Source organism: Leptopilina heterotoma, unplaced genomic scaffold (assembly GCF_015476425.1).
Source record: "Leptopilina heterotoma isolate Lh14 unplaced genomic scaffold, ASM1547642v1 Lhet_268, whole genome shotgun sequence".
NCBI classification, from domain to species: domain Eukaryota; kingdom Metazoa; phylum Arthropoda; class Insecta; order Hymenoptera; family Figitidae; genus Leptopilina; species Leptopilina heterotoma.
This window is the reverse complement of record NW_025110977.1, coordinates 933,830-952,990: the sequence shown is the minus strand read 5'-3', so window position 1 is coordinate 952,990 and position 19,161 is coordinate 933,830. Positions and strand designations below refer to the sequence as shown.

At 23.0% G+C, this 19,161-nt stretch overlaps 1 long non-coding RNA gene across 1 annotated transcript in view; it reads right to left on the bottom strand.

Annotated features, from left to right (window-relative positions):
- LOC122503697 overlaps positions 1-19,161 on the bottom strand; it is a 56,863-nt gene that overhangs the window by 11,609 nt on the left and 26,093 nt on the right. Inside the window, exons 3-4 of the long non-coding RNA XR_006301773.1 lie at positions 5,009-5,986; positions 4,241-4,327 (exon numbers count right to left, since the gene is read on the bottom strand). This is a non-coding gene — a long non-coding RNA (uncharacterized LOC122503697). The remainder of the gene's footprint in view (positions 1-4,240; positions 4,328-5,008; positions 5,987-19,161) is intronic.

Here is a 19,161-nt window from a genome sequence, read left to right as displayed (position 1 = left end):
GCAACATTATTGCTTCGTTTTTTGTCTCAATTTGATATATCCTTAGAAAAACCATGTACATACTAGATTTAAATTCGTGTTGGTTTTAAACTAATAGTTAAATAAATAAATCCAGTAAACTCATAAACTTAATTTGTACAATATTCTAAATCAAACTCCTAAAGTTTTCAATTTAAAAAAACTATCAATTTCGCCTCTATATATAACTCTATAAATCTCAAACTCTCCAATTTCTCTCCATTTTTACGCTCATCACCTCATCTCTTTCATTGAAAAACAGTTTTTTATTCACCACGCACATAACGATTATAAATCCACGATTGTTAAACTATTGACCTTTAAAATTAAACTTTGTGCTTTTGGTGCTATATCACACATAATATATATATTAACAGAATAATAAAAAGGCATCATGAACTTATATTAATCAGCGTCGATCATAATCTAACGAAATTAATGTAAAAAAGTCACGGAAAACTACATATACGTATACGCGATTATGAATATATGTGTTTCTGGAATCTGACTATATTCAGACGCATATAATTAAGTCTTTTTGGCTGATTGTTGGCAGTCGAAAACCCGCCTTATGAATCATTTGAGGAATCATTAATCTTATTTTAAATCGTTATTCTCGTAGTATTACTTATTATGCTTGTGAATAAGTATCGTTATTCTCACATTAATTCATTCAAAAAAGGTGCGGAAAACATATTGATATTTAAACCTACTGCGTGTTTTAGCAAATATTTTTAGAGAAATTTATTTCTTATTTAAGGGATTATGTATAAATATTTAGTGTTCTGTATTCAGTATTATATTAACCTTTAGAGGGCTGATAAATTTGCACAAATTTTAGTAGTTTTTTTATTAGGAAAAATTTATAAATAAGAAGTCCATTCAATAAACAGATTCGTTAAAATAAATGGTGGCCATATACTATATACTGCCCGGCGGTCCTCATTTTAAGTATACTATATGTTAAGTATTATTTTAAGTACTGTATTAAGTATTAGATTAAGTACCATGTTAAGTATTAGATTAAGTACTATATTAAGTATTAGATTAAGTACCATGTTAAGTATTAGATTAAGTACTATATTAAGTATTAGATTAAGTACTATATTAAGTATTATTTTAAGTACTACATATATTAAGTATTAGATTAAGTACTATGTTAAGTATTATATTAAATACTATATTAATAAGTATCACATACGGAAAAAAAATTTCATCTAGTGATAAATTTCTCTAGAATATCGAAAGTTATAATTGAAACAACTATAAATTTCGCAAATATAACGAAATTTGTTAGAGTTATATTTCTTTTCTTGTAAATTAATTATTGTATTAAGTATTTATACACAGTCAATATTTATTTATCATCCAGATGAAAATAAAATATTTATTTTGTCCAAAAAATTTTTTTCCTCTTCCTCTCTATATTATTTCATTTAAATTATTATTCCGGAATATGTCTTTATGTTTGTAAACTTTCTAGTTATTTTCAGACGTAATTTATCTTATTCTTAGACAGTTAAAAATTGTCTCCCTCGTATTATAATAATTTGATTTATATCTCGTTTTGATATAAAAAAAACGGATTTTTTTTTCATTCCTTTCTGGAATTTCTATTATTTAACGACACACACACATTTTGACGCAAGCGGTAAGTTACGTTTATTTTATAATTCCTGTTAATCTTATTAAACAATTATAAAATTAGGGATTATTCGTACTATTTGGAAGATTATTAACGAAATAAAGAAAATAAGGAAAATAAAGAAAATATAGAAAATAAAGAAAATAAAGAAAATAAAGAAAATAAAGAAAATAAAGAAAATATAGAAAATATAGAAAATATAGAAAATATAAAAAATAAAGAAAATAAAGAAAATATAGAAAATATAGAAAATTTAAAATAAATAAAGTAATAATAATAATTAGAAGAAGAAGAAAAAGAACAGTAATAAATAAAATCGTCTTCGATCCAATTGAAAAAACTACTCTAAATATAGTAAAATTTCTCAAAAACGTAAAGTATTGTACAAAAATGAAATTTTCTTCTAATTCTGGTGAAGGAAAATTTTTCAAATACGGGATGTAATTTTCCTCTAGGGATAATAAGTGACATGTGGCGTTCAAGGCTATACTTATTGTTTTTCTTTTACATAATTTCCCTTGCGCACATGCTAAAAATATAACAATGAAATTTGAAAATAAAATTTACAGTAGGTATACTATACCTATAGTTTTTGTACAATGAAATTTAAAAGCGTCTCGTGTTAAAATCACGCAAGTTTCCTGTGTGTTTTGCGTATAGTCCCGCACGTTTTTCGGGGGTGTAACACACAATACAATGTTTTCAGCACCCAGAGAAAATTTGCATTCTTTCTCACCCTCGTAACATTTATACACGTGTTGCTAAAATTTTCTTTTCCGAAACTAGAGCAATTTATGACCATGGAAAGTGCCGCGGATATTTCGACCTGCGACCCGTCGCATAGCTTTTCGTTTCAACCACAGAAATATACATGTATACAATTTCCAACAATTTTTGTTAGTTTTCACAATTTCTGTTAATTTTCAAATTTTCAAAGTTTTCCCCACTTTTATTAATGATTAACAGAAAAAATATTTTTTCTATGAAACTTTCGTTTTTGTAATATTTTATACCTAAATTTTTCTTCGCTAATAATCTACTGAATTTAATACGTAAAATAATAAATAATACACAAATGTAAATAAAATGAATGAAAAAAACTGAAATTTTCTTTCTTTTATTTTTTAGTCTTTAATTTTAATTTAATATACATTTTTTTAAAGTAACTGTATAAATTATGTTGAAAGAGATTAATATTTTTTGTTTTGGAATTTTTTTTTTCACTTAAGAAAAATGTGTTGGAAAAAAGTATGGAAAATCATATTTAATTAAGTTTCTTGGGATCGGAAATAAAGACTAGGAGAAAATTATTTTAAAGGTGTGAGAATGAATGCGTTTCTGTTTGATTCAAAGTCGTAATTTGAATAGATTAGAATGAGACTTCCATGAATTTCCATTTATCTCAATAAATTTAAATAAATTATATTCATTTTAAATACATTTCATTGAATAATATATATACATATATTACTTTTTAAGCCGTACAAATTTTTCAGGTTTCAAATTATAATCAAAATGTGATTTTTTTCGAGTTTTCGAAAAAGATTTTTTTTACCATCACTTTTTGGAAATATAAATGTATGCAGAGTATAAATAGATATTTAAGTATCAAAATATTTTTGTAAGTATAGTTTTAAAAGTGATTTTTCACTGCTTTTATTTTTTTCTTTCATTTTTCATTTTTTTTTTAATTTTTAAAGAAAAAAAATTAATCTCTTTTTAAAGTTTCCGCATTTTTTGAAGTCATCGCTTTATTTTTTCTAGAAAAAAATACATTTACGAAATATAAATGTATTTTCAAAATGTAAGTATAGTTTTTAAATATGAAAATAATTAATTTGTCAATATAAATATAGTTTGTAGTTTTAGTTTTTTGTAATTTTCTAATTTTCACAAATTTCTAATTTTTAAAGAAAAAGTTCAACTTATTTTTAAGAAATTTTCATTTTTTTGAAGGAAGTTTGTTATTCTTTTTTTAAAAAAAGATAAAATTTGCATTCTTTGAAATTTATTTCCCCTGGAAAAATTTTAAAGAACAAATTAAAGATTTTTTAAACAAATTTCCGCTTTTTTTGAAGGCATCATTTAATTCTTTTTTGAAAAAAAACATTTTCGTAATATAAATGTATTTTCAAAATGGTAAATATATTTTTTAAACATAAAAATAATTTTGCAAATATAAATATAGTTCGTTACCGCCTTTATTTTCTTCTAATTTTCTTATTTTTGAAGAAAAACTTGAACTTTATTTTAGAAATTTCCATTTTTTGAAGGAAGTTTGTTATCCTTTTAGAAAAATGTAAAAATTTACTTCCTTTGTAGTTTTATTACACTTATAAAAATTTTGATTCGAAAACTTTGATTATAAAAAAAAATATTACTATTGAAAAGAAAATTTTAATTTTCTTGATTTCGATGAATATTTCGAAAAAAATGTTTTATTTTTACAGAATAAAATTCAGAATTGTTGAAATTGTCTGCCGGCGCGGCGCACTGTTTTAATTGTAATTTTCTTTCAAAATTAACTTGAATTTTACAAATCTATAAGTTATTGTTTATAATTATTTAAAAACTTACCTGACTCCAAAAATCTTTCGAATTCAGTTGCATCTTCTTTCTGCAAGTTTTTCACAAGTTTTTAACAATTTTTGCCCTCCAATGAATCTATGATTTTAGCCCAAAAAATACAATTTAAATATTATTTACCTTTCATTTGTAATTTTATTTATTGAATATTTAAAATTTTCTATTATTTATTTTTTATTTAAATTTCTTCTTATCATTTATTCAAATTTTTTCTTATTATTTATTTCTTGATAATTTTTTCCTATTACTGATGTTTTACTATTTTGTTATTATTTATTTCATACTTGAATTTTTTTCTATTTTTCATTCAAATTTTTTACTCCATAATTCTTAAATTTTCTTAATTATTTATTTGTGATCTAAAGTTATTATTTATTTATTATTTTCAAATAATAATGAAAAAGATAAAAAAATACAAATAGGATGAAAATTTTCTATAGTTAATAGTCCCTCAATTTTTAACTTTGAATGTTTCCCTTTTTTAAACAGTATAAATTTGAAAATGATGGAAACTTTTAGCTAAAAAATCTGTTTAAAAAATACAATAATTTAATAAATAATTAAAAGTAGTTGAAGGATACTTGTATATTTATTCGTCACGAAAAATAAAATACAACCGAAGAAGACAATGCAGAAAAAAATAAAAATATACAAATATTTAAATTATTATTTAGTCCTAGTGTTTAAATAATCTTTTTAATAATTTATTAACAAACTCAAAATATTTACTAAAAATAGTTTTAAAAAAAAATTCGATACCTTGCTCCAAAAAAAAATTGCACTTTATTTTTCAGTTTTCTTCAAATTATTTCAGTTTTGTTCACAAAAATTACTTTTTTTTTTGGTAAAAAAAAGACGTTGGAGACAATGAAAATGCACGTCCGGATATTAGAAAAAATCGATATAAAGTGAGAGAATTAGTTGATGATTTCTCCGCAACGGTGATGGCAGCACCTCACTGTGATTTCCAGTGACTACCATGAATGGCCGCATTTTTTTCCTTTCTTTTTTTTTGGACAGATTAGGCTAATGCTCGAAGTCCTGATGAAATATGGGCCAGCGAATGAGAGTACGGTACTGGATTGTCAGGGGCGGTCCGTACCCTGGAAACAGCGTGCCCCATGCCCGCAACCTTGACGTTAACTAAGTACTGGGTGGAGCGCCGTCTAGGCACTACCTACTCCCTGGAACCATCATCCTCCTGGTGTCACGGTTGTATATACTTAATGGCCGACTCCCGTCCCTCTCCCTATAAAGGGCGCCAGTTTTCGAATTTTCACCAATTTTCAAAATTTTCTTCAAAGTTTTCTTCGATTTTCTTTGGAAATTGGGGAAAAATTGAGAAAATGTTTTTTTATTGCAATTTCTTCAGTTGATGACAGTTGTAATTGTTGATTGCTTCCCTTTCGATTGATTTCGTTATTGATTATTGGTCCTTTGCTTTCTTCTTCTTCGATTTTCATTGGAACTTGAAGAAAAGTAGCTAAATTGATTATTTCCAACTTCTTTTTGTTGATGACAGTTTTGTAATTATCGACTGCAGGTTGATTGATTTCGTTATTGATTATTAATCCTTTGGATTCTTCTTCTTATTTCCCACTCTTTTTTTTATTGTCTTGAAGATATTTTTCTTTTAGAAAAAAATGTCAATTCTCGCTTCTTGAGAAGTTTCCTTTCTTCTTTTCCGTTAATATCTCGAAAGCATTCGATTTCCTTGTTGATCATCTTCAATCGATTCTAGAAAAAGAAAAAATATTCCTTTTTATTTTTTTAGTTATAAGAAGATAAATATTTCTTTATATTTTTTAGTTAGAAAAAGAAATAACGAAATTGGTTATAATAGAAATAATGAAGAACAACTTTGAGGCTATAGTGAGACGTGTGATGTCAATACGGGAGGTACGGCGCATGCGCACCCCCACTCTTAAAGTTTTGCGCGCGCAGCTTTCTAAACTAAGTGCACCCAGCGTACACTCGGTCTATATGACCTATAAACGTACAATTCTATACAAAATATCTTTCAATTTTGAAAATTTTTAGCGAAAAAATAGTGGAATTTTTTCCATATATTTAAACCAATGGCAAAAAATGGAGAGAAGAAAGAAAGTTTTTTTTATGTTTTTAAAGTTTAATGTCAAAATTTGGAACTGTGGGAGAGCAAAGTATGGCAAAACATGGGAAGAAGAAAAAAACTATTTTTAAAAATTTTTAAACTATATGGACAAAGGAAAAAAAAGTTCTTTTCAAACTATATATTTTCAAACTATGCGGGCAAAGTATGGCGAACAGTACGAAATGTTTTTTTCATATTTTCATACTATATGGTAAAAAATGAGAAGGAAAAACAAAGTTTTATTCATATTTTTTAACTATGGGCAAAGTATGGTGAACCTTATGAAGAAGAAAAACTATTTTTTTTATATTTTTAAACTATAAAAGATGTCGAAGCAAGAAAAACAAAATTTTGCCCACAGTTTAAAAATGTGAAAAAAAACATATTTCGTACGGTTTGACATACTTTGCTCATATAGTTTAAAAATATGAAAAAAATAGTTTTTCTTCTTATCACGATTCACCAATATATATATAACTTTGCCCACAGTTTGAAAATATGAAAAAAAAATATTTTCTTTATATGGTTCGTCATACTTTGCCCTTAGTTTATTGAAAATATGAAAAAAACATTTTTATTTCTTCCTACACTGTAAGAAAAATTATGGAAATTTTCCCAAAAAAAATTTAGGAAGCGAATTCCACTAATTATTAAGAGAAATTCACTAATATTTTTCCAAAAAACTTTTTTTCTAAAAAATGATCTAAAACTTCCTATGAATTTAGAAACATTCCCATGAATGAATAATTTTTAGAAAAATCTCAAAAATTTAGAAACAACACTGTAAGAAAAATTTTGGAAATTTTCTAAATAAAAAATTTAGGAAGTAAATTACACTAATTATTTAAAAAAAATCACTAATATTTTTCTAAAAAATTATCAAAAACTTCCTATGAATTTAGAAACATTATCCCATAAAATAATTGTACAGAAAAAATTCCAAAAGTTTAGAAAAATTTTCTTAAAAGTTTAGGAAATTTTCATTATGAAAATATAAAAAAGTTTCTCAAATTTTAGAAAAATTACTTAATAAAAAGTTTAGGAAACTTTCCTTATGAAAATATAGGAAAAATTCTAAGAATTTAAATTCCCATATAAACGTTTGGAAAAATCCCTTGAAAATAATAATAGAAAAATTTTTGTTAACGTCTTGAACATTTCCTTAAAATAATATGTAAAAATTCTCATAAAAATTGGGAAAATTACTTTTAAAAATAATTTTTTTTCTTCTCATAGTTTGCACATATACTTTGCCGATGGTTTAAAAACATTTAAAAAATATTTTTTTTCTTCATTAGGCTCGACATATACTTTGTCCATAGATAGTTTATTGAAAATTTGAAAAAAATCATTTTTTTTTCTTCCTACAGTGTAAGAAAAATTTTGGAAATTTCCCGAAAAAAAATTTATGAAGTAAATTCCACTAATTGTTTTTAAAAATTTACTAATATAAATAAGGGAATTTATTTTTCTAAAAAATTATTGAAAACTTTTCATGAATTTAGAAACATCAAGAAATAATTTATAGAAAAAATCCCAAAAGTTTGGAAAAATTCTCTTAAACATTTAGGAAATTTTTGTTATGAAAATGTAAAAAAAGTTTTTTGAAATCTTGGAAAAATTCCTTAAAAAGTTTAGGAAACTTTTCTTATGAAAATATAGAAAAATTTCTGAGAATTTGAAAAAATTCTCGCGCATAAACGTTTAAAAAAAATTCCTTTAAAATAATATAGAAAAATTGCCAAAAATTTGGAAAAATTTCTTTTAACTTCTTGAAAACTTCCTTAAAATAATATATAAAAAATCCCCAAAAACATTGGAAAAATTATTTTTAAAAATATAGTTTTGCTTTTTCTCATGATTCACCATAACTTACAGTAAATTATCCATTTAATAAAATTTTATATTATTTATTAATTTTTTTATTTTATTAACATGAATTGGCTTAAAACCTATATTGAATAAAAAAACCTACACGGAGAAAAATATAAAGTAACTTTTGCTACTTTTATAGTAAAAAATTTCCGGTAAAGCATTTCTGGTAATTTTTACTATACTTTTGGAGTAAATTTTGCTACGTTCGAAGTAAATATTTGTAAAAATAAGTAAAATTTACTTCGAACGTAGCAAAATTTACTCCAAAAGTAGTAAAAATTACCAGAAATGCTTTACCGGAAATTTTTTACTATAAAAGTAGTAAAAGTTACTTTATATTTTTCTCCGTGTATTTACTTAATGAATTATACATTTAATAAAATTTTATATTGATTATTTATTAATTTCTTTATTTTATTAACGTGAATTGGCATAAAACTTATTGAACACTCATTGCTATAGTTTAATAAAAACATGAAAAAAATAGTTTTCTTCTTCTTTTTCTTCCCATGGATGTCCATAATTTGCTCATATATAGTTTAAAAATATGAAAAAAATCTACTTTTTTTTCTTAATAAGGTTCATATTTTACTCATTGTTTGAAAATGTGAAAAAATATATTTTATTTTTCATAAGGTTCGCCATACTTTTTGCCCATAGTTTAAAAATATGAAGAAAAACATTGATTTTCTTTGCCCATATTAGTTTAAAAATTAAAAAAAAAATAGTTTTGCTTTGTCCCATGTTTACCATACTTTGCCCATAGTTTGAAAATATAAAAAAATAGTTTTGCTTCTTCCCATTGTTCGCCATTCTTTGCCCATAGCTTGAAAATATGAAAAAAATTAAAAATATAAAAATATAAGATTAATTTTATAAAAAAATTCAGTCATGAAATTCATTCAGTCGTATTAATATTGAAATTTTGTTAAAGCGATCGTTTCATATAATTATTTACCCACTAAATTAATAATTATTTAAAAAAAAACAGTGATTTCAGAAAAGAAATACCTTCTCATCCCCCCTCTTCTCAAATTTTTCCTTTCTGAAGCTAATATATTTTTCGTCTCCATAAAACCTGTCCAATTTTCAATTTTTCCCCATAAGAGAAAAAGAGAAGGAAGTGAAAAATCTCCCCAGCGATCTGAAAACATAAATCGAATAACTTTCTTTTTCCTCTGATGTTTGTTTTTTTTTCTATTATTTAAGCTTTTTCGACCCAAGAGTAGTAGTTGGATCCTCGTGCACACATGGGATAAAAAAAAAAACGAGATAGAATACTCTGTTATAGTATATATATATATATATATATATATATATATAGCAGAGTGGGAAATGGTAGAAGGAAGGTGAAGGGGGGGGGGGAGGTGGGTGGTGTTCGCGAAACTCTCGCGATTCTATATAGCAGGCGGAGTTGACACCCAGGGGGATACACACCAAGTGTCATCGAGGCATCCTGCTAATTGCGAGAATGTTTTGTAACCCTCCGCGCACGAGAGACCCCTACGCATCCCTTACAAGCTTTTGCATTTAACCTCTTGCGCGCCTATATATATCGAGGCCATACCTCGAATCGCGCAGGGAAAAAGCGACCTGTGTCTCTTCTCTTTTATAGTCGCGTATATAGTTTCGCTTTGGTAAACTCTTTAATGAACTGGTTTTCGAATTCAATTCTTGTCATTAAGAAAATTGTATACTTGGATTGAGAAGAAGAAGAAAAAACAACGCAGAGCGCTTCTTTAATGATTGGGTTAGAAATTTTTATTTTTTTTTTTCAGAAAATAAAAATAAACATGTAATTTAAAAGTATTTAATGTTTCTCAAGGAGCGCACTTAAAAGTAAATTAGTTAATTTTTTTTTTGCATTTTTTTAAAAGAAAAAAAAATGTAATATGAAAAATATTCGTTTTTTAAATGTATATAACTTATCATTATATTATATAGCATTAAAGAAGCAATTTTAAGAGAAATCCCCCTTTCTCTTATTTTATTTCTTTAAAGATTTTATAAGATTCAGTATCAAAATAAGAAAAAAATGTTTTTTTTAAAAGAAAACATGTTTTTATAATTTAATTTTTTGTCCGCAGAATCAAGAAATACTGAAAAATATTTTTCATAAAATAATATTATTATTAATAATAATTAATAATTATAATATTAATAATAATAATATTAATAATAATAATATTAATAATAATAATAATAATAATTAATAATAATAATAATAATAATAATAAAATAATATTAATCTCCGTATTCATTCATTCATTCTGTCCGCAGTTTGAAGTTTAGTTTCTGTATATGCTTTTTTTAAATAATGTTTGACAAATCAAAAATATGCAGGTATTTTTTTATGATTTATAATAAAATAATATTAGAAATTAGAAAATTTAAAAAAAAATTATGAATAAAAAATATACTCATTTTGTTTGTAGTATGCTTTTTTCTATATTAAATTTAGTTTTACTGATCTAAACAATTTATGCAAATTATTCTCCCTTTTATTTATAAAAAATACTTGAAAATTGTTAATTGTTAAAAAATTTTTGATTTCGAAGTAGGAAATACACCCATTTTATGCATAATTTTTATTTCTCAATAACAATATTGTTTACAAACTCATTTTTTTCTTTTGGCAAGAAAAACATTAGATATTCCCGTTTCTTAATATTTTTGTAGAAAATTCTGAATTTTTATAAGCAAATAATTTGCATCAATTCTATTTCTTAATTTCAATTGTTTTAATAAAAGTCAAAGTTTTTTAAAAATAAAGGAAAAAAATGTTTATAAATTGTATTTGTCAATTAGAAAATTTAATTGAAAATGAAACTGAAAATTATTGAATTTTTAGAAAATTCAATTGAAAAATAAAAATAAAACTGAAAATTATTGAATTTTTGGAAAATAAAGAAAAAAATTATATTGAAAAAAATGTTTTTCTATTTACAAATTCCTTTAATTGTAAAATTATTTGAAAACAATAATTTCTTTTTTAAATATTTTAAATATTTAATTATTATTATTTTTTCGTAGTAGTTAAAAAATTCTTCAAGACATTCAAGTTCAAACCTTTTTGAAATTAATCAACTTTAAAAATATTGTTATAAAACAAAAACATAAAGATAACGATTATCTGCGATCGATTTCTTCATGTTTTCTAATAATTGAATGGGATAGAATGTTAAAATAATTATTTTATATTATAATAATATTGTTACTGTAACTTTTTAAAAATTATTTCCATATTCTATTATTATCTAAAATTTAAACTAAAATTCATTTTCAAATAAATTTTTCTTAGAAAATTCTACGAGAATTCAATTATTTAAATACAAAAGTAAATTATTTATTGAACAATTTTTAAAATTTAATTCTTATAAAGAATTTTACTAACAAATTTTTGAAGAATTGAATTCTTTTGACGAAATTTAATACAATTTTTTAGAATAGTCACATTTTTCAAGGAATGCGATTAAAATTGTATTAAAAATAATTGAAATTCTTCGATGAGTTTTATTATTTCTGAAAATAATGGAATTATTATTGTGCACAGAGAGAGAATATATATTAAATTTTGTAAAAATATTTTCAAATTGGGGAAAAAGTGCGACAAAGCGAAATTTTGATATAAAAAATACTAAACTTTAAAAAAACTTATGTGAAATTTAGTATAATTATATCAAATATCAAGAATATTAATTAAATTCTAATATAACTTTAATAAATTTCACAAAACTTTTTTTTAAAGTTTAGTATTTTTTATATCAAAATTTCGCTTTGTCGCACTTTTTCCCCAATTTGAAAATATTTTTACAAAATTTAATATATATTCTCTTTCCGTGTGAAGAAACTTATAAAAAAATTGTAAATATTTGAAATCCTGTGAAATTTTTAATATTTATGAAGATAATTAGGTAATTGTTTGCGTACAATTTTTATTAAAATTGTTTTTAAATAATTGAATTCTTTGGGGTAATTTTTTTAAAATATTAGATATTGAAAATCATTGAAAAGAGGAAAATTTTTGAAAATAATTGAAATTTTGACAAGGATTTTATTAAATGTTTTGAAAATAATTAAATTTTGAAGAGGAATTTTTTTATTTATAAAGATAATAATTGGGATTTTGTCAAGATTTTCTTGTAAATTTTAAACATAATTGAATTTTTGATAAGAATTTTTTTACTTTTGAAAAAAATTGCATTTCTGCAATCAATATTGAAATATTGAAATTCAAAAAAATTTCAAATTGAAACCGATTGAAGTTCATTTAGTCATGAAAATTGTAAACGCAACTCTTTTAAAATTGAATTAATTATGAAATATTTAAGTAAAATTATTCATTAAATAATTTATTTATTTTATGATAGTTGTTCAAGATTTAAGTTATTTAAAAAGAAATTTTTGTCAGAAATTGAAAAAATTGAAGGTTTTATATTATAGAATTCGTGGTAATTTTATAGTTTATAAATTAAACGAAAAAGACACGAAAATTCAGAATTTTCTTATATATTCTAAAAATTTAATTGTTTTCAGTACTTTTAATAAAAATTCCTGACTTTTCCCTGAAATCCCTATGTCAAAATATATGATTATTATAATTATAATAATATTAAAACTATATATTCCAATTCATATTTTATTTTTACATCAAAAAAAAAAAATTTGAATTTAAAATTTGTACGTTCTATTATTTTTAAAATTGCTAATTTTATTTTAAAAAAGTGAATGAGAAGTCAGTTGCTAATAATAAAATTAATTTTCCATTTCTAATTATTATTTTCTTTCTCGAAAATTTTTGGAATATAAGAGAAATAAGAAAAAAATATGAAATTAAGGGTATTGTATAGGTGAATTTTAATAAAAATTTCATGTATATATTTTTTCTGCGATAGTGTCGACGGATGACACTGGTTCCATAAAATTTGCGACGCCGGAGACGTGAACATTGATTGCGAGAGAGACGCCGGCGTCGCATGGTGGTTAGAGAGGAGAGACGATAGGGGATTCGCGAGGGTGGTTCATGAAGGGGGGTCGAAAGGAAAGAGAGGGGAAGGGGTGGCAGCGATATTATTGATTTATGTCCCTTTCTACGTTATGTATATATACAACCGCTTCTCCTATAGCCATACAAAATGATCCAATAAGCAACAATATAGACATATTTTCTATATAAATAGACATTATATTTTTTTAAAAATTATATTACCGCAAATTATTCAAAAAAAAATTCCTAATTGAATTAAATTTAAATAATTGGGTCAAATTCATAATTGAATCAATTTATTTTATTCTGATTTTATTTCCCTTCAAAAGGGAAAATATTTTCTATACTTCAAATTGATGCGGAGAAAAATTATATTTATATTCTTTTTTTTGATAATAAATAATTTTCCAATAGAAAAAAAATATATTTTTATTTTTTGCTATACTCAATCCTATTTTTGTAATAATAAAAAAGTTTAAAGACTTTTTCAAAAAAAAATAATTTAAAATTGCTATGAAACGCGTAAGATATTAAACTACAAGAAGAATATGAGGCGCATGTGCGAGAGTGGGGGCAATGAGAGTGAGAGAGAAACTCCGATCTTTCCTTCTCACTCCCATTGCCCCCACTCTAGCGCTTGCGCACTACTTCACCGATTTCTAAGTTTTTTTTACTATTATTCTTCCTATCACAAACTTAAAATTACTTTTTAGTCCCTTTTTAATCCTCCGCTTCTTTTTTAAAAAATTCTAGCAAGCTAAAGGGGAGATAATAAATTCATAAACAGAATTGTGTTTTCGATTACATATATAAAGTAAATTTTCAAAATAGTATAAATCAAATTTCTGTTACTATCTCAATTTTTCTTAATCGCTCATCTCTTCATTTTTTTTTTTTTTTTCTATAATCGAATTTTGCTATCTATTTCTAATAAATGTTTTGCTAGGATTAATTAAATTCCTTCACTCGTAATGAATTTCATCTACACGTATAATTATTCAAGATAAGATCGCGTTTCTCGTGCGCGCGCGATGAGAAGAGAGAAAGAGAATCGTCAGAAGAAGCAATAAATCCAAACAGCAAAGTCAAAACGAATTGATGAATCGTTTCTAAATCTGATAAACGAGACGACGATAATTTGTGTGAATTTCGTTCTAAATTCTATTTCTCTATGCGGTGAAATCAACTTCAAAAGCATTTATAATAAATTATATTTTATATATTTAAACTTTTTTAGGAAATTTTATAAGAATTGCGAATTTTATTATTCTGTGGGGGAACATAAATTCTTTTAAAAAAATGTATTATTTATGAAAATAATTGAATTTCTGTGAAATTTTTATTATTTATTAAATTAATTAAATGTTTGCATACAATTTTATTAAATTTTTTTTAAATAATTGAATTCTTTTTGTGCAATTTTATTAAATTAGCAGATATTGAAAATCATTAAAATTAGAAAAATTTTTGAAAATAATTGAAATTAGGACAAGAATTTTTTGACATTTATTAAAATAATTGAACTTTGGAGAAGAATTTTGTTATTTATAAAGATATTTGGGATTTTTACGAGAATGTTTTTCAAATTTGGAATATAGTTGAATTTGTAAGAAGAATTTCATTTTTTTCTGAAAACAATTGAATTTCTGCTATTATTTGTAATTTCTTCAAAATTTAATTTTTTTATTGTTTTCAACAAAAATTTAAATTAGAAAATTTTTAAAATCTATTATTATTTTTAACGTTGCTAATTTTATTTAAAGAACTTTATATTTTTTAAAATTAAAGTTCACTTCAATTTATAGTAGAATTCATGTAGAAATTCTATAAGATTTCATTTCAGTGAAATTCTTTAGAATATATTCACTAGAATTTATATAGAATGATTCCAGTGAAATTCTACATAACTTTTTCAGCAGTATCTTTGGAAAATTTCTTTTTGTAATTTTTGGTTTTGGCAAAATAATTTTTTGACATTTTTCACAAAATTTTAAATTTTGGAAAAATTGGTCATTATGGTAAAATTATTTTTGAAAAAAAACAGATTGGAAAAAATAAATTGGTAAAAGTGACCCACATTTTTTAAAAATGTTTATCACTTTTTAAATTTTTTCCTGACCATAGGCTTACCACAAAAATTTTATTTTATTTTTCTCTGATTTCAAGACAAAATTTTGTCCCTAAAGAACTTTCTGATTCACTTTAAAAATGATTAGATATAGATGTCAGTTTCATACTAATTTTAGTCAAATTTGTGTGATGAGAAAATGTGTCTAAAATTTGTTTTTCTGACTATTCGAAATTTTCGATATTTTGTCCATTATTTTGAATTTGAAAAAAAAAAAAATTTCTAATAATTTCTAAATTAAAGGTCATATACATTTTACAGACGAAATCAGACTGATTTACTTTTTTACTGTCTGGCTTATTCGATGGTCGTGATTCCTCTAATGGAAATTTGATGAGTTTAATAATCTTGAATTTTATTCAAAAAAAAAATAAATAAATAAATAAAACTTGCAGAAAAACTATATTATAAACATTATTAAGCATAGCATCAAAAATCAGTTTTCGTTGTTCGGGATTCATTAGGGATGTAATAAAATTATTCACTGTCATGGTTCACCGGGCGCAGCAGTATAGTGAGAATAATATGAAGGTTAAAGAATTTTTTTTAGCACGCGTCTTGCGCATGAAAACGAGTATGTAATTACGTCAGGTCAGAGAAAGATGAAGGACTAGAGAAGATAAGGTTTATGCATGTTCCCCTCAGTCAGCGCCACGTCCCTGGTAGATTTATGTCCTCTGTATGGTCGCTTCATGCCAACTTCCCTTATTCAGCTCCTGTTTCCGTCAAAGAGAGCTGGCTGTCTTTTTATTCTTCTTCTTCTTATTTTTTTCTTTTTCTTTTTTTTTTTTTTTTTTTGGTACACACGGAAAAGAACAAGGACGAAATACTTATGTACCGAGGGAGACGAAATACGTTAGTGACGTGAAAAAAAGGAAAATTTATCCTTGTTATGCTTCTGAAAAACATATAATTACTGGTAATTCATGCAAAACTCAATTTCAGGTTGGCAGTGTATTGAACTATTAGAGTATAATTTTGATCGATACAGTAATTGCGTAGCTCGAGGCACTTTTATTTAATAATAAATAATAATTTCTTCATTTTTTTTATAATAATTAAAGATAACCCAGTGATTATTATCTAAAATTTTAACCGAAATTCATTTTTAAAACCATATTTTTATTAGAAAATTCTATGAGAATTCAATTTATTTTTATACAAAAATAAAAAAATGTATTCAATAATTAATTGTTTCTTAAAATTTAATTTTAACGAAGATTTTTATTAATAACTTTTAAAAATAATTAATTTCATCTAAGGAATTTAATTAAAATTTTACAGAAATTTATTATATTAAAGGATTTTATAACAATTTTTGAAAATAATTGAAAACTTTCGGAAGAATTTTAGAATTTAGAATTAGAATTTCTTTATTTTGTCCCAGGAGAACCATGAGAACAATTGATTTACAACAAATACAATATATATGTATATAATACAAACAGTAGAGAATTATACAGATCACGAAAAGAAATTTTAAACCAAAATTGAATTCTTGAAAAGAATTTAAATAATAATTTAAAAAATAATTGAATTCATGCGAAGAATTTTATTAAATTTTGTTTAAATAATTTAATTCTTCATGAGAATTTAAAAAAATTGTTAAAAATAATTTAATTTCTGCTAAGTATTTTATTACTTTTTAAAAAAATTTAATTCTTGTGATGAATTTTGATATTTATCAAAATAATTGAATTTTGGAAAAGAATTTGATTTTAATTCCTTAAAATAATTCATTAATTTTGTTTCCATAAAATTTCTCAAAAAAAAAATTTAATTATTTACAAAAATTCTAATAAAATCTTTGTCAAGAATTTAATTATTTTTACATGTGCTACTAACATTTTTCACATGAATTCAATTATTTAAAAAAATGTAATAAAATTCGTTGAAAGAATTCAATTACTTTCATAAATAATAAATTGATTATTCGGAAATTCTTCAATTAAATGTTTTGAGAAAATAATTAAACTTTAAAAAATTTCAAAAAAATGAAATAAACTTTTTTAAAAAAATTAATTCTACAGAATTGTTAGTTAAATGCGTATGAAAAATTTAGATTTTCAGAGATTTGAATTTGAAACTTTATTTCAAAATTCAATTATTTTTACAAATTCTTGCTAAAATGCTTTTAATATTTTCAATTTCATTTATTATAAATGAATATTATTATAAATGAAATTTTATTATATTTCATTTATTATTAATATTAATTATTACCTAAAAATTATAACTAAAATTAATTTTTAAATTAATTTTTATTAGAAAATTTCACTAAAATTCAATTACTTAAATACAAAAATAAATAATTTATTGAATAATTGCTATTTTTTAAAATTGAATTCTCATAAAAAATTTTATCAACAAATTTTTTAATGATTAAATTAATTTTAATTTGATTAAAATTGTATTAAAAATAATTAGAAGTCTGGGAACAGTTTTATTATTTATAAGAATAATTGAATTATTGCCAAGAAGTTTATAAAACAAATTGTTCATAATTGAATTCTGTTAGAAAATTTTTGATTAAAATAGTAGTTATTGAAAATTATTGAATTGAAGGAAATTTTTGAAACTAATTTAAATTTTATAAAAAATTTTATAACAAAACCTTTGAAAATAATTGAATTTCAAAGAAGAATTTTATTACTTATAAAAATAATTGAAATTTTGACTAGAATTTAAAAAAAAAATTTTTGACATAATTACACTGTAAAAAGAAGGGTATACTAATTTAGTACCAATTTTGGTATTAAATCGTTATTTGCTTCTATTTTAATACCAAAAATCAGCTCAAATTTAGAACCTTTTGTTTACAGTGTAAATTTTTGGGAAGAATTCTATTATACTTTTAAAAATAACTAAATTTCTGCAATCTAACTTCTGCAAAATTAATTTTTTTTTTATTTTTAATTAAAATTTTTCTATAAATCCATTATTTTTAATAATTAATTAAATTTAATTTAATATTAAATTTTATAAGATTTTAAATTTAATCTTTTAATGTTCATTTATTTATGAAAATTGTAAACGCGACTCTTAAAATTCAATTAATTTGGATATATTTTAGTAGAAGTATTCATTAAATAATTTTTAAGTAATAATTTTATGATATAGTTCTTCAAGTTATATTTAAAAATAAATTATTGTCAGAAGTAGAAAAAAATTTGAATGTTTTACATAATATTAGAATTTGTAGTGATTTTCTAGTTTATAAGGCAAACAAAATAGACAAAAAAAATTCATAGTTTTCTTATGAATTTTAAACATTTAATTTTATCCAGTTACTTTTACTAAAGATCCCTGACTTTTCCCTAAATTCCCTGACCTTTGGTCATAATTGAATTGTTAATTTGAATAAAATTGATCAATACAAAATAATTGATGTTTAAAATTGAAACCAAATAACAAATTGAATTACGAATTGAAATATTGAAATAATTTATTTCAATATTCAAATTAAGAGCATATTTAAAGAAAGAAAAAAATTTGAATTAATAATTAAAATATGAAATTCATCGAATGAAAGAGTTTATAATTATATCGAATAAGTTGAATTTAGTTATTGAAGAACTGGAATTAAAACAATTGAATTAAATTAAAAAAAATAAAAAACGATTTTTTAAATTATTATTTAAATTAAAATAGTATTGAATTATTGAAGTTTCGAATAATCGAAGTATCGAGGTAAACGAATTGAACTCTTTAAAATATTGAATCGAATAAAAAAAAATCAAGAACAAGTTGAAAATAATATTCGCATAACAAATTCTCCTTTCCCTAAAAAAATATATGATTCGATTTTA